A 12,964-nucleotide genomic window follows, 5' to 3' on the forward strand; every position below is an offset into this window, starting at 1 on the left:
AGGCTGAAACAGTTCTGTTTAAGCTAAAATGGAGTTTTAATAAGAAAGTATTAGTAAAAATGTGTGGTATTTCTGTGCAGAACTTGGTAGGCTGGCATTTTATTTTCTTCTTTTGTAAAACTACATAATTATGACTATGTATGCATCTAGTAAGTGTCCACATTTTTAAGGAAGGAGTAGTAAAAGGGATACAGATCTGGAAGAAGAGCTTTACATTGAGGAGCTTATCACGGCTGTAAGAGTAATAAGCTACTTCGTGTGTGTACAAGTGTGACTATTTACACATCCTTACCTACTAAAACATTTTGGCAACACCTTTAAGTCCTCCTTTGAATAAGGGGAGTTAATACTATTTGTTACCAGATGCATTGTAGACCAATCTTTTCCTCACCCCAGCCAAATGGCCATTGTCATGAAAATAGTAGCTATACATTAATCCTGTACTATATTTTTTAATAAGATGAAGACTTTAAAAATTTCTCTTGGCATGGGGTGTTTGTGTGCATGCCACATGCATTTCCAGCAGATGTAGACAGTTCTGTTCCTTAAGTATTGCTCATCATGTTAGGAGCCAACTTCAACTCTTTCTGGGTATGGTTTGAAGTACCCCAGAAATATTTAGAACCTGTTAGATGGAAAAGTGAAAGGAAAAAATGAACAGTATACTTTGGTCCTATACAATACCACCCCCTAGTCTCTGAAAATATATTGACTTGAGTAGCTGAGGAGGCAATTTTAACTATATCTTGGTGATTTTTACAGCTGGTTGCCTCATGCGGGAAGGAATTCATGCATCAGGCTACAGTTGTGGTAACCTTCTTAATGTGGAGCTCTTTCTTCAGATATCCCTGCTACTCCTTCCTTTAAAAAAAAGCCTGAATGGCTTTCTGTAGTTTGCATGCTTGTTTTAACCTTTCCCTTTTGTTTCTATAGGTTAATGCTCATTTTAATTGATTTTTTCTTTTACTTACACGTAGCTTCCAGTGTTATTTCAGTTTCATTATTGTAATTTGCTTTACTTGTAAAATGTTTACATAATGAGAAGAGAAATTTAGTCCCTGAAATGGCTCCATAGTCCTCTATAATCCATTATCTATTATCTGGTTTTTCATTTTAGCACTTGTGATCTTAGTGGCATTTACATTATGGAAAAGTTAGTCGGTTGAAGTTGACCAGATAACTTGCAAATTTGAGTAGCCTTTAATTGGTTCTGTGGTAGAGAAGTGCCTTGGTTTTGGGGAAGAAATTTATATTTTGTCCATGCTCAACATGGAAATTATGCCTGTAATTACATACTGCTGCCTTGATTTCCACATGTTGCAAATTGTATTTGGCCATACTACATGAGTATTTTTTTTTTAAAAAATTGCATTCAATGGCTCTTGTTGAAAATCTTGTGAAATCTTACTGAGTTAAGCATTTTTGTAAGAGTATAACTGGTCTTGGAACCCTTGAGTCTAAAACTCCCAGGCTACCATATAGATGGCTAGAACACTCTTCGTATTTGAGTGATTGTATTGATGAAACCTGCAACATACATCTTGTCCTAATTAGTTTAATCTTGCTAGCTAACCTTTAGAGACAAATGGAAATTTTTAAGGTAGTTTGAATAATCTTTCCTCAAGCTAATGACAATTGTAGCACATATTTTCAAAGCTTCAAAAGGAAATTAAAATATAGTGGTGATTTTGAGAGGTAATATTAGGAAAAAATTCTCAGTCCCTACTACAGAAGTATTTATCCCTTCCCTTCTTCTGTTGCAGTCCCAATGAAAATAACCCCACTCCCCAAACTTTGAAAATTTTATTGGGAGAGAAGTTCCCATTAAAGTGACCACAGCAAGAGTGGGAAAGAATTAAATGCCCTCCACTATCCCCCCCATCATAATCTCAAGCTTGACTGGGTGGCCCAGCAGCTTAGAAACATGTAATCTTACATTCTGTCTAATATCATATGTAGTTTCATCCTGAAAGAGGCTATTGGGCTTCACTATTAATCTGGAACCATAATTGAGGATGCATTTTGGTTTATTTTTAATTAAAGCAACTAAGCATTTTAGTACTTATACACTGAAAGAATAACATTCTAAAGTTAAATAAACATTTTACAGAGGAATAGATGCTCAGGAGGCAGAGGGTTAGTGTTACGGAACAGCTATCCATAATACATTATGGTGGTGGTGAGTTGATGACACATTATATTAGAACAAAGAATTATTTTATAAACCATATTCTTAAAATGGACTGTATGACCACATTATAGGAGAATTAAGTCAGACTTAATCTTGTCCCCCAATCAAGTATCTGCTAAGTTCCATGTGGAATTTTAGAAGGTTAGGATGTATACATTTTATAGGTTGTTGCCTCAAAATTTGATTTAGAAGGAGAGGAGAAGGGGCTGGGATTCTGAGCTGACTTGCAGAAAGCCAGCAACCCTAGAGATTAGCTAGGCAGTTACTGAGAATCAGGCAGTTTCAAATACTGCTGGAAATTTTAGACAAGGGCAGACTCAACATCATTAGTCTAATCATACAATGTCAGGTTAAGTGGGTGGAATTTAAAAGTATGCAACACTCCATGCAGTTGGCCAATAAACAGCATGATCCAACTTGAAGATGCAAACAAAGGTTTGGAAGGGAGGAGAGATACACAGTTTGGAATCAGCTTCATATGATTAAGCCTAATGGCCAGTATTCAAACTTTATTTGTTTCCTTTGTTATTGACTTCTGCAAAACTGTTCTTTTGTATCAAACTAGCCTAGCTGGTCAGCTTTAATATAATAGACTTTTAGTTAGCCTTTTTTTAAACTGATCTCCTTGGAAAGTGGAGGAGAAGACTGGCTATAACACCCCTCTGCTCACCAGATCTCAGTTCCAATTCTATCAGTACATGCTTAACATCACAGATAACTTAGCCATAACTCTCACAGTTAACATCTCTGTCTGAGAAAACAGGAGAGCATCGTTTACTTAGATGCTCAATCAGTAGATCTGAGTGTTCGTTATTTTTCTCCCTGGATCAAGAGGACATGCAAGATTAGGGAGAGATCAGTACCTTAAATTTGGAGACTAAACATGGTTTATCTAATTGTTCAAGAGAAAGGAGGCATGCTATTCCAAGGAAGGAGTACAACCCATCTACAGAAATACAGGTGAGATGTGTTGTGAGTGGGCACCAGGGCAAGGGGTCAGAATGCACAGAAGCAATCTATAGCTTTGATGGGAATTCAAGCTCAGACCATGAAGACAAAATTGTTGTAGAATCTCAGCAAGCTCCAGTATTAGATCAAGGTAAGGGAATGTAAAAATACAATCTCACTTACCAGACTTCCTGTCCCTACAGGAGAGGGTCTTGAGTGTTTGTAGTGTGTGTTGGGCTCTTGAGACAGATTAGGAATTCTGCTACTGTGCTTTTGATCTCCTGCCTCAGCTGACAGAGGTGATCTCAGACCTAGTTGTGAGAACAATTTCATCTTCCATGTCGAGTCTGCCCATTTATCTGGGGCAGCTGAGGACCTCATGGCCACCATGACAACCACAGATCTGTCTCAGCATGTCATCAGCCCAACACATGAGAAAGGTCACACTCTGGACCTGATCTTTTCAATGGGACAGGGTTTCCAGTGAGGAGGGACTAACATCTATCCCTTTGTCATGGTTGGACCACTTCCTGGTTAAGCTATCACCTCCTTTCCCCCTTTGCAAGGGTGGGAGATCATTTAGAATGATCTGCCCTGGGAAACTGATGGATCCTGATGGCTTCCAGAGGGCTTTGGCTGATATAATTGGTGCTCCTGTTGATGCCCAAGCTGCCTTATGGAATAGGGAAATGGCTTGGGCTATTGACCTGATTGTATCAAAGCGCCCTCTCCCTACCTGTCAAGCCCATTCAGAACCTTGGTATAATGATATGCTGAGGCAATGAAGCAGGTAGGGAAATGGCTAGAAGCTAGCAGGTAGAGGAAGTTCCATGATGAGTCCAGTCGAACACATTTAAGTGCTCATTATTGAGCCTACTTAGTGGCAATAAGGCAGGCAGATTGTGGATAATTTGCCTCCCTTATTGGTTCCTCATGGTGCCACCCAGTTGAGCTATTGCGAGTGATCTGAGGCCTCCTACAATCTTGTTCTACTGAGGATATACCAGCTTCATCCCTACCTGGACAGACACAGCGTCAAAACAGTTAACCCATGCACTGGTGACACCCAAAATAGATTACTGCAATGCGCTCTAAGTGGGGCTGTCCTTGAAGGCGGTCCAGCAATTACAATCGGTACAGAATAGGGCTGCTCATTTGGTGACGAGAGCCCCTAGCGTGACCCACAGAAAACCGATACTGAAAGAACTTCATTGGTTACCAAGTATGGCCAGGGCCCAATTCAAGGTGCTTGTGTTGACATATAAAGCCCTAAATGGCTTATGCCCTGGTTATCTTAAGGAGCACCTGCACCCGTATGTGCCTACCCGGCCTTTGAGATCTATGCATGTGGCCGTCCTGTGTGAGCCATCCCTTAGGGAGGTGAGAAGGGTGGCTGCTAGGATGAGGGCCTTTTCTGCAGCTGCTCCCCATATCTGGAAAGCTCTCCCCAAGGAGATTCGCTTGATGCCTTTCTTAATCTTTTTTTGGCACTAGGCAAAAAGCCTTCCTTTAAAAAAGAATAGTTAATGCTACTTGACCTTTGTTTTGTAATGTTGTCTGTATTTTATTGATACTGTATTTTAATATGTTATTATTATTATAACATTTCTATGCCGCCCCTTGCTTTTATTGCATTTTATGTTGTGACTGTGCGCTGCCCAGAGGTGCTGCGGCACAATTAGGCGGCATGCAAATCTTTTAAACGAACAAATGTCTGGGGAGCAAAGAGAGGTGTTGTTAGTTCAGGCCAATGGGGGTGACAGCCAACTGGCTTGTAGGAACAGGGAGATAGCACAACAGGAGGTGGAGTTGACGGCTGGGGCTGATGAGTGCCCTGGTCTCCCAATAACAGGACCAGAAGGGGAGTTGGGAGCTAGGCAGGTTACACAGCAGGAATCGAGCAGTCTGTCTGACATAGAGGTCCCTCTCCCTGAAGAGGAGATGCCGGTTGCTAGAATACAGCAGAGGGGGGAAATTCAGTTAACTGAGAAACAAGAAGAATGCAGGAGGCTAAGTCTCACAGCGCCCCACCTGCTGTGATGCACAGGCAAAAGGGGTATAAAGAAGTGAGGGTATGAGGGGTGTTAGAGAGGGCCCAACACTTCTCTCTGGTTGAACTCAGAGACATGTCACAGTAAAGCCTTGAGGAAAAAAACCTCAGGAGTAGTGTGCTTACTTGGGAAGAGAACTGTGCCTCATGACAGGAAGCTTCCAGTATGTGGCTAACATGCATCACCAAAGAGCTTCCTGCCATTTCCAAGGCAATGCCTAATTCAGTATGAAGTATGATTTAATATATATTGAAGGGGGAAATTGTCCAAGAGATCTAACACAGCCATGTTTGACTTTATAAGATAATTCTTTTATAAAATAATGGGACTATTAAAAAGAAACTTGAAAGGGCCAGTCCAGCATGTTAAATGAGAAATGGGAAAGCAGGGGAATCAGTGAAGCAGTGCTGCTCTCAGCCAGGCACCACCAACCAGCTGATTCTCCCCCCTCCCACTTGCAAGCATGAGGAGCTTCTCAGAGCTCCCAGCTGATTTTTTCCCCTTTTGCCTGACAGTGGATCAGAAGTTCCCTTGCAGCAGCAGTGAAGCTGGAGGCAAAGGTACTTGATCAGCTCCCGTGTCTTTTTTGTTGTGTTTCAGGGCATGAACCTTCCTGCACAGCCGAAACTGCTTGACAGCCACTGTAAGCCAAACTTGGCTCATGATCACAGCTGTCGAAAAAAGAAACCTCATTCCTCCCTGTAGTGTCTTCTGAGATACTGCCTGGAGGACTGAGAGGGAAGGAGATGGTGGAAGGGAAGAAAATTAAGCACCATGAGCCTAATTGTCTGACCAGTAGGTTGAAGAAATGAAAGCATGGATCACGGAAGTCATGCAAGGTTGTTTATCGTGACATGTGAATCTAGCCATAGCACTGTGGTAGCAATCTGTTCCGTATTTGTTGGTTCATGAGAAAGAGATAAAGCATACAAAAGTGATGTGACAGTAAAAATCTTCAGAGAACACAAACTGGGGTGGAGCAAAGTGTATTATTCATTGTCCTAGATGTCTTCAGATTGAACTACTTTTTGGGCATTATCTCTTGGATTTTGATTTATTATCTACTTACATTTGTTCATACCTGATGCAGTCATTCCTTTACTGCCTTAGGGTTTTTCCAAGTATTGCACTAAAATCAAGCCTGACTCTCACTGGGCCTGAAACTCAAACCACTCCCTTTATTGTCTCTGCACCCTGGGGTGGCTTTTACCACACCCTCCATTGACTGTTTCTTACTGAGGAGGCAAAATAGTCTGGTTCACCTGCTGAACATGCTAGTGCTAGTTAGGATGTTACACTGATTAAGTGTAAGTGTGCAATTTCATTTAGCGCTTCATTTTATCATTATACGTTCTGATAAATTCTCTTTTTCAACAGAGTGCTTTACCCCATTTCCTTAATGCTGGCAGGTCTTTCCTTTTATATGGTTACAGTTGAACAGGTGGAGTCCCATCCTTAGCCTTTTACAAGGTATATTGTAGCAGCCTGCACCCCATACCCCAGTTGATAGAATCCTGCGCCTGGTCTCTTTTCTTGCTCAAACACTGATACTTAATATTCATTATTGGACTTTGTACCCATGGAGAATCTTTAATTATGAATTATCAACAAAGAAAAATGATGACATGCTTCTTCAAAGGAAGCCTTGTAAATGAAAAGGGTTTGTGAAGAAAACTTCTGAATCATAGGAGAGAGGTTATAGACTGGCAAACAGAAGTGTGGCAAAGGTGTAGGATGTTCAGATTGCTTGGTGTGTTGTCACTCCAGAGAATTTAGTAATGACAAAACTACCCATCTTGTCATCTAAAAGTGGTATGAATAAACAGCTGTTTCATGCTGGCTGGTGATCTTGGTTCCCAAACTTTCCCTTAACTGCTTTTACTGAAATTTATTGGAGACACAATGTAATGTCTTTTAACTAATTGAACAGTTTTTGCAAGTTTACAGAAAGAATCCAGTGGCGTACTTGTTAGCATAGATTCCCTTTAGCTGTGCGAGTTCTGTTGCCCAAACTGCCACACTGTTTGTGCAGTGGTGATTTAGCGCTTCCAGTGCAGCCAGAAGTGAGCAGAAACATTGTTTCTGGAAGGGGATTGGTGGAGCTCTCATAAGGATGGATTAAATATGATGTGTTTTTAAAATATGTTTCTGTATATCCCTAAAGCCAGAATCACATGGAAAAGCAAGACTATCAGGAGTAACTATTTTGAATGCATATTCTATAACCCAATCATAGGAGTTCTACTGTGTTTAATAGGACTTACTTTCAAATGATCATGAACTGGATCATCCTGAAGCTCACTCCGACTGCTTCAGTGACTTCCATCTAGCCACCTCATTCTCTGCCATCCCCTTCTATTTTGCCTTCAGTTGTTCCCAGCATTAGGCTTTTCTCCAGTGAGTCCTTTACTGGGAATAGTCCTACTATATTTAATGGGGATATACATCTAGGTAAGGATTCATGGGACTGTATTCAATCTTTGTTTTGCATGTCAAAGCACTTGCTTTTGATGTTTAGGTTGAGAAGGAAGAGGGGAGAATAACTCATTAGGTTTCTGTTTTTGACCACATACAAGGTAAAGCAGCATGAATTTAAATTCAGGATTGACATTTAAATATTCCATTAAATTGTTATGTAGTTGATTGCTTTGTTAGTACATATTGGAGGGCAGTACATATTGGAGGTCAAGACATTTCTCAAAAACAAGCAACCTCCCCCCAAAAACAACCCCCTATATCATATCAGGAAACAAACAGGTTTCAGTGTTGTGAGAAGAACACTCTGAATGTCTTTAAGGACACTTTTATTCTCTGGCCCCAGTCCTACCCCATAATTCAGTTTTCAGGATTACAGCACTATTCTGTGTATGTTTGCAGAGAAATAAACCCTGTTTAGTTTGGTGAAACTTACTTCCAAGTTAAAAGTCTTACTTTCAATTAAGTCTTGGATCCTGACTAATGTTATGCTCCCTCAGCAGACTTCTATTCATAGAAACATAGAAACTGAGTGAGTCAGAAGGGGTCTCCTGGGCCATCTAGTCTGACTCCCAGCTCCAGGTGGCTTCACTCATGACATGCCTACCATGTGCATTGAGTTTCATAGGTCAATCCTTCCTGTAAAAGAGGGAGGGAGAGGGATTTTTTCAACTTTTATTCTAGTAGCCCCTTACACCCACAAAACTCTGCCCTGGGGGTTTGGTGCACACTCTAGAACCCTAGGGGTGACACAAGGGACTGCATAGGGAATAGGGAATCAGTAAAAATTCCCTCCCTGCTTCGACAGTAGAAACTTCTGCTGGATCCAAATCCCTTCTGTGGAAGGAAGGGTCTTCCATTTGTAGAACACATAAAGATTTGAATTAGTTGCTGGTGAAGGGCAGGTGTGGGGAGGAAATCATGGCTGTGCCTAATTTAGGCTGCTATACCAGTTGCACACATTTCTCAGGATGTTGGATCTAGATACAGGGACTTACTCCTTGATTATATCAAAACTGAAGCACCTTAATATGTTTTAAGAAAGAATGTCTTGAAGAGTCTTCAGAATCTTCAAATAGTTCAAAATGGAGCAGCACAACAATACACATTACACCTGTTTTAGAACATCTGTTCTGCTTACCAATATAATTTCAGGAGCAAAATTCAAAGGCTTGGTTATTACATTTGAAGTTCTAAATGGCTTCTGTTCATGGTCCTTTTAGGGATGCCTGTCATATAATCTGCCCTGCAACTTGAAATTTGATAGAGAAGCCTTTCTGCACCCTGATGTTGATAGATGCTAAGTTACTTGAGTTGCATAACAGGGCCTTCCCTGCAGCCACACTCAGTTGTAGAAGGTTCCCTCTCTCATGTGGCTATGGAATACAGGCAGTTGTAGAACTTGTTTCTATCTAATTCCTCATAGAATTTCACCATAATTGTTTATTATTTAAGGTTTACAGTTGGTGGTTTTTATTGTTCTTTGAACATTGTTAGCATCATGGCCATACTTTAATTGGAAAGGTGGGATAAAAGTTATATAAAAATAATAACAATGCTAGGGAGATAGCTGGATATTGAAGGTTATTGGAATTTGCCAGTTGAAATGGGGCTGCCCTTGAAGATGGTCCAACCATTACAGCTGGTACAAAATCGGGCAGCCAGTTTGGTGGCTGATGTCCCACCTTTGTTGTTGTTAGTTGCGAAATTGTGCCTGACCCATCATGACCCCATGGACAACATTCCTTCAGGCTCTCCTGTACTCCACCATGCCTCAGAGTCCACCCAAGCTCACACCCACTGCCCCAGTGACTCCATCTAGTTACCTCATCCTCTGCCATCTCCTTCTTCTTTTGCTGTCAATCATTCCCAGCATCAGGGTCTTTTCCAGTGAGTTGTTCCTTCTCATGGCCAAAATGTTTGAGTTTCATCTTCAGTATCTGGCCTTCTAAAGAGCAGTCAGGGTTGATTTCCTCTAAGACTGACTGGTATGATCGCCTTGCAGTCCAAGAGACTTGCAGGAGTCTCCTCCAGCACCACAATTCAAAGGCCTCAGTACTTTGGCAGTCAGCCTTCCTTATGGTCCAACTTTCACAGCCATACATTGCAACTGGAAAAACCCTAACTTTGACTATACACACTTTTGTTGGTAGGGTGATGTATCTACTTTTTAGTATGCTGTTTAGATTTGCCATAGCTTTCCTCCCAAGGAGCAAGCGTCTTTTAATTTCTTGGCTGAGATGTCCCACCTAGGACTCAAAAAGCTGCACTGGTTACCAATTGTCGCCCAAGCCCTATTAAAGGTGCTTGTTTTGACATAATGCCCCAAATGGCTTAGGGCCTGGTTACCTAAGGGACCACCTTCACCCATATGAACCTGCCTGACACCTCAGATCAGAATAGGAGGACCTTCTACAGGAGCCACCCCTCAAAGAGGTGAGGGGGTGGCAAATAGGAAAAGGGAATTCTCAGTGGCTGCTCCCCACCTCTGAAATAAACTCCCAAGGGAAATTTACCTGGCACTGTCATTGTTTTCATTTTGGCACCAGGTGAAAATGTACCTTTTTAATATCTATTTTAATTGATCCTGACTTCCTTCCACGCATTTAATGTTACAATTTTATGATTGTATTTGATTTTTTAAAAATTCAGGCTTTTACAATTTTAAATTGTTTTATATTTAAAAATGTATTTTTATGATTTTGTAAGCCACCTAGGGACTTTTTAAAAGCAATTGGTGGCATAGAAATGGAAATATAAAAAAATAAATGAAGTAGGCTGGAGTGCCCTGGCATTGAGTTTAAAGAAGAACATATTTCATATATTATAAAATCAGTGCAAAAGATCTGTGTTGGATTGTTATGATGCAAGAAAAGACTTGGCTTGTGTAATGCAAATGTTGACATTAAAAAGACTCTATACTAGTAAACCAACTTTCTTCCTCTGGGAGGAATACTAAGCTATCCTGTGCAGCCTAAGGAAACAATGGTTAATAATAGGTATGTCTGATCCATTTTTAAATATGTTCTTATAATGTGGCATGACAACTTTTGCTGACTGCAAGGGAAATTAAATGTTGATTTTCCTGGAAGGAATAATGTTATCACTGAGTGTGGCCAGTAGAAAATATACTTGGGTGTTTCCTTTTGTTTCTTGATTATTGTTGCATGTATGAATGAATTGATTTTGCAGGGAGGGGGAGGTCTTACTTAAAGGTGATATTTCAGAGGGCCTGAGATTTTCTCCCAAAGGACAGCACTTGCCTTCAAATCAACTTTGCTATAACATTGCAGATTATCTTTGCTTGGCCAGAAGTACTTCCAAATGGGAGTGTTTCCATTGCGCATACTGCTGTGGATTGCTTATTTAATGTGTCCATGACAACTACTTTAAATGAGGCAACCAATAGTGCTGGGCAGAGCATGGTTCTCCTCCCCACCTTGCCAAGGGAAGGAAAGGATTATATGTAGTGCTGCAGATGGCCTCATTTAAAGTGGCTGTTGCAACCACTTCAAAGGAGACATTTTTACCCCCTCTTTCTGATGATAGATGACTGAAGTATCCTCTTTTGCAGTCAGCAAGGTGTTTCTTGAAAAGGCCCCTCCCTGCTTTTGGCTCTGTCCTACTTTTATTGTACAATCCTTTATAGATGTTGTTAGAACAAGAATGTGGTCCAGACATGAGCAACTTTAAAAATTCTGCTTAGATCATATACCTTTAATTGAACTCTAGAGTCTTATACCAAGTACAAATGAATAGCAAAATATTCCTCCGTGCTCAGGGAGTGCAATAAAACTTCTCCTGTATGGATCTCTTATATTCAGTTTTCTTCTGCATGGATACTGCGCTTAACCCCTCCGGGGCCTCCCTCAGAGTGCCAACTCTGAGCGAGGCTTGGAGGTTGGCAACAAGGGAGAAGGCTTTCTTTATGGTGGTTCCCCATCTATGGAACAGCCTCCCTACTGTTGCCTGCTTGGTGCTAAAACTGTCAACTTTTTGGCACTAGGTTAAGACAGCCCTTAATTCCGAGGCCTTTAAAGATTTTCTTGGCTAATCATAGTCCTGAGCAGATTACCCATTCCAGCTGTTTTTTACAGGGTCATTCATTGCATAATTTATTTATTTATTTTATGATTTTTATTAATACTAATGCTGTTCTGAGGAATACTCTTACTGTGTACGTATTTTGTTCCACATGAGAAGTCTCTACTGTAGGCATTTTACTGTAGGCATTTTAATTATATTATTAAAAACTTATATTGAAAATTATAAGTTTTGAGAGCCAGTTTGGTGTATGAGAGCATGGGACTGGGACTCAGATGATCTGGGTTCTAGTTCCCGCTCAGCCATGGAGCCAACTGGGTGACTTTGGGCCAGTCACAAACTCTCAGCACAACCTACCTCACAGGGTTGTTGTGGGGATAAGATGGAGGAGGAGAATGATGTAAGCTGCTTTGAGGCCTTTGTAGGAAAAAGGCAGGATATAAATTGAAAAATAAAAATAAATAAATAAATAAATAAAATTATGCTATTACAATTGAATGAGGGCTAAACAGCATGTTTACAGAAATTATGATGAAATCTAGAACCTATTGTTTCATAGGACAGCAGTTATTCCGATGTTGTGACATTTTGGTGACTAAGTTTCCATTTTGGTAGCACTATGGCTTGAGGTGGTGAGTTGTCTACTTTTGAAGGAAAGGCTTATTCCACAATGTGATAATGAAGCAAAACAGGGTCAGCTGATTAGAATGTTAGCTATCTGACCTATATATCAACAATTAGGAGTGACACCTTGAATTTCCAGACTATGAACTGTATGCAATTGAGAGTTGAAAACCAGATGTATAATCCAGAGAAGAGAAATCATCCAGATGACTGTAATGAGGATGGGTTTGATTGTATTGCTGAAATTCTTCCTGTTTGATCCTTTGATATAAAGAAACCCTGCCCCACTTGATGCAAACTTGATTTTCCTTGTTCAGGGGATAAGATCAGGAAAAAGAATAACTGGTGGTGGTGATTTAGCTCTAGTGCTATAAGAATGTCTCTCCTCTGCATCTCTTGCTCCATTCTGCCAGAGAAGAAGCTCCTATCAGTCTGGTACAGTTGGTCCTGAAACTAGCATATTTACTGAAAGGCAGAACATAACAATGATACTTTAGGAACATTAGTCTAGGTTTTTGAACACCCTGATAATGAAGTCGGGAGAAAGCGAAGAAGACAAGATCGAGGCTTTTTCAAAACAGATACGTTTATAGGGAAAATAAAACAAAAGTCAGTCTGTGGGTAAATTATT

At 40.6% G+C, this 12,964-nt stretch overlaps 2 protein-coding genes across 7 annotated transcripts in view; one reads left to right on the top strand and one right to left on the bottom strand.

Annotated features, from left to right (window-relative positions):
• TBCD (tubulin folding cofactor D) overlaps positions 1-12,964 on the top strand; it is a 165,535-nt gene that overhangs the window by 96,182 nt on the left and 56,389 nt on the right. The window lies entirely within an intron of this gene.
• ZNF750 (zinc finger protein 750) overlaps positions 1-12,964 on the bottom strand; it is a 58,332-nt gene that overhangs the window by 43,421 nt on the left and 1,947 nt on the right. The gene's annotated exons all lie outside the window — the stretch shown is intronic.

Source organism: Varanus komodoensis, unplaced genomic scaffold (genome assembly GCF_004798865.1).
Source record: "Varanus komodoensis strain SLA01 unplaced genomic scaffold, ASM479886v1 scaffold7_1, whole genome shotgun sequence".
NCBI classification, from domain to species: Eukaryota; Metazoa; Chordata; class Lepidosauria; order Squamata; family Varanidae; genus Varanus; species Varanus komodoensis.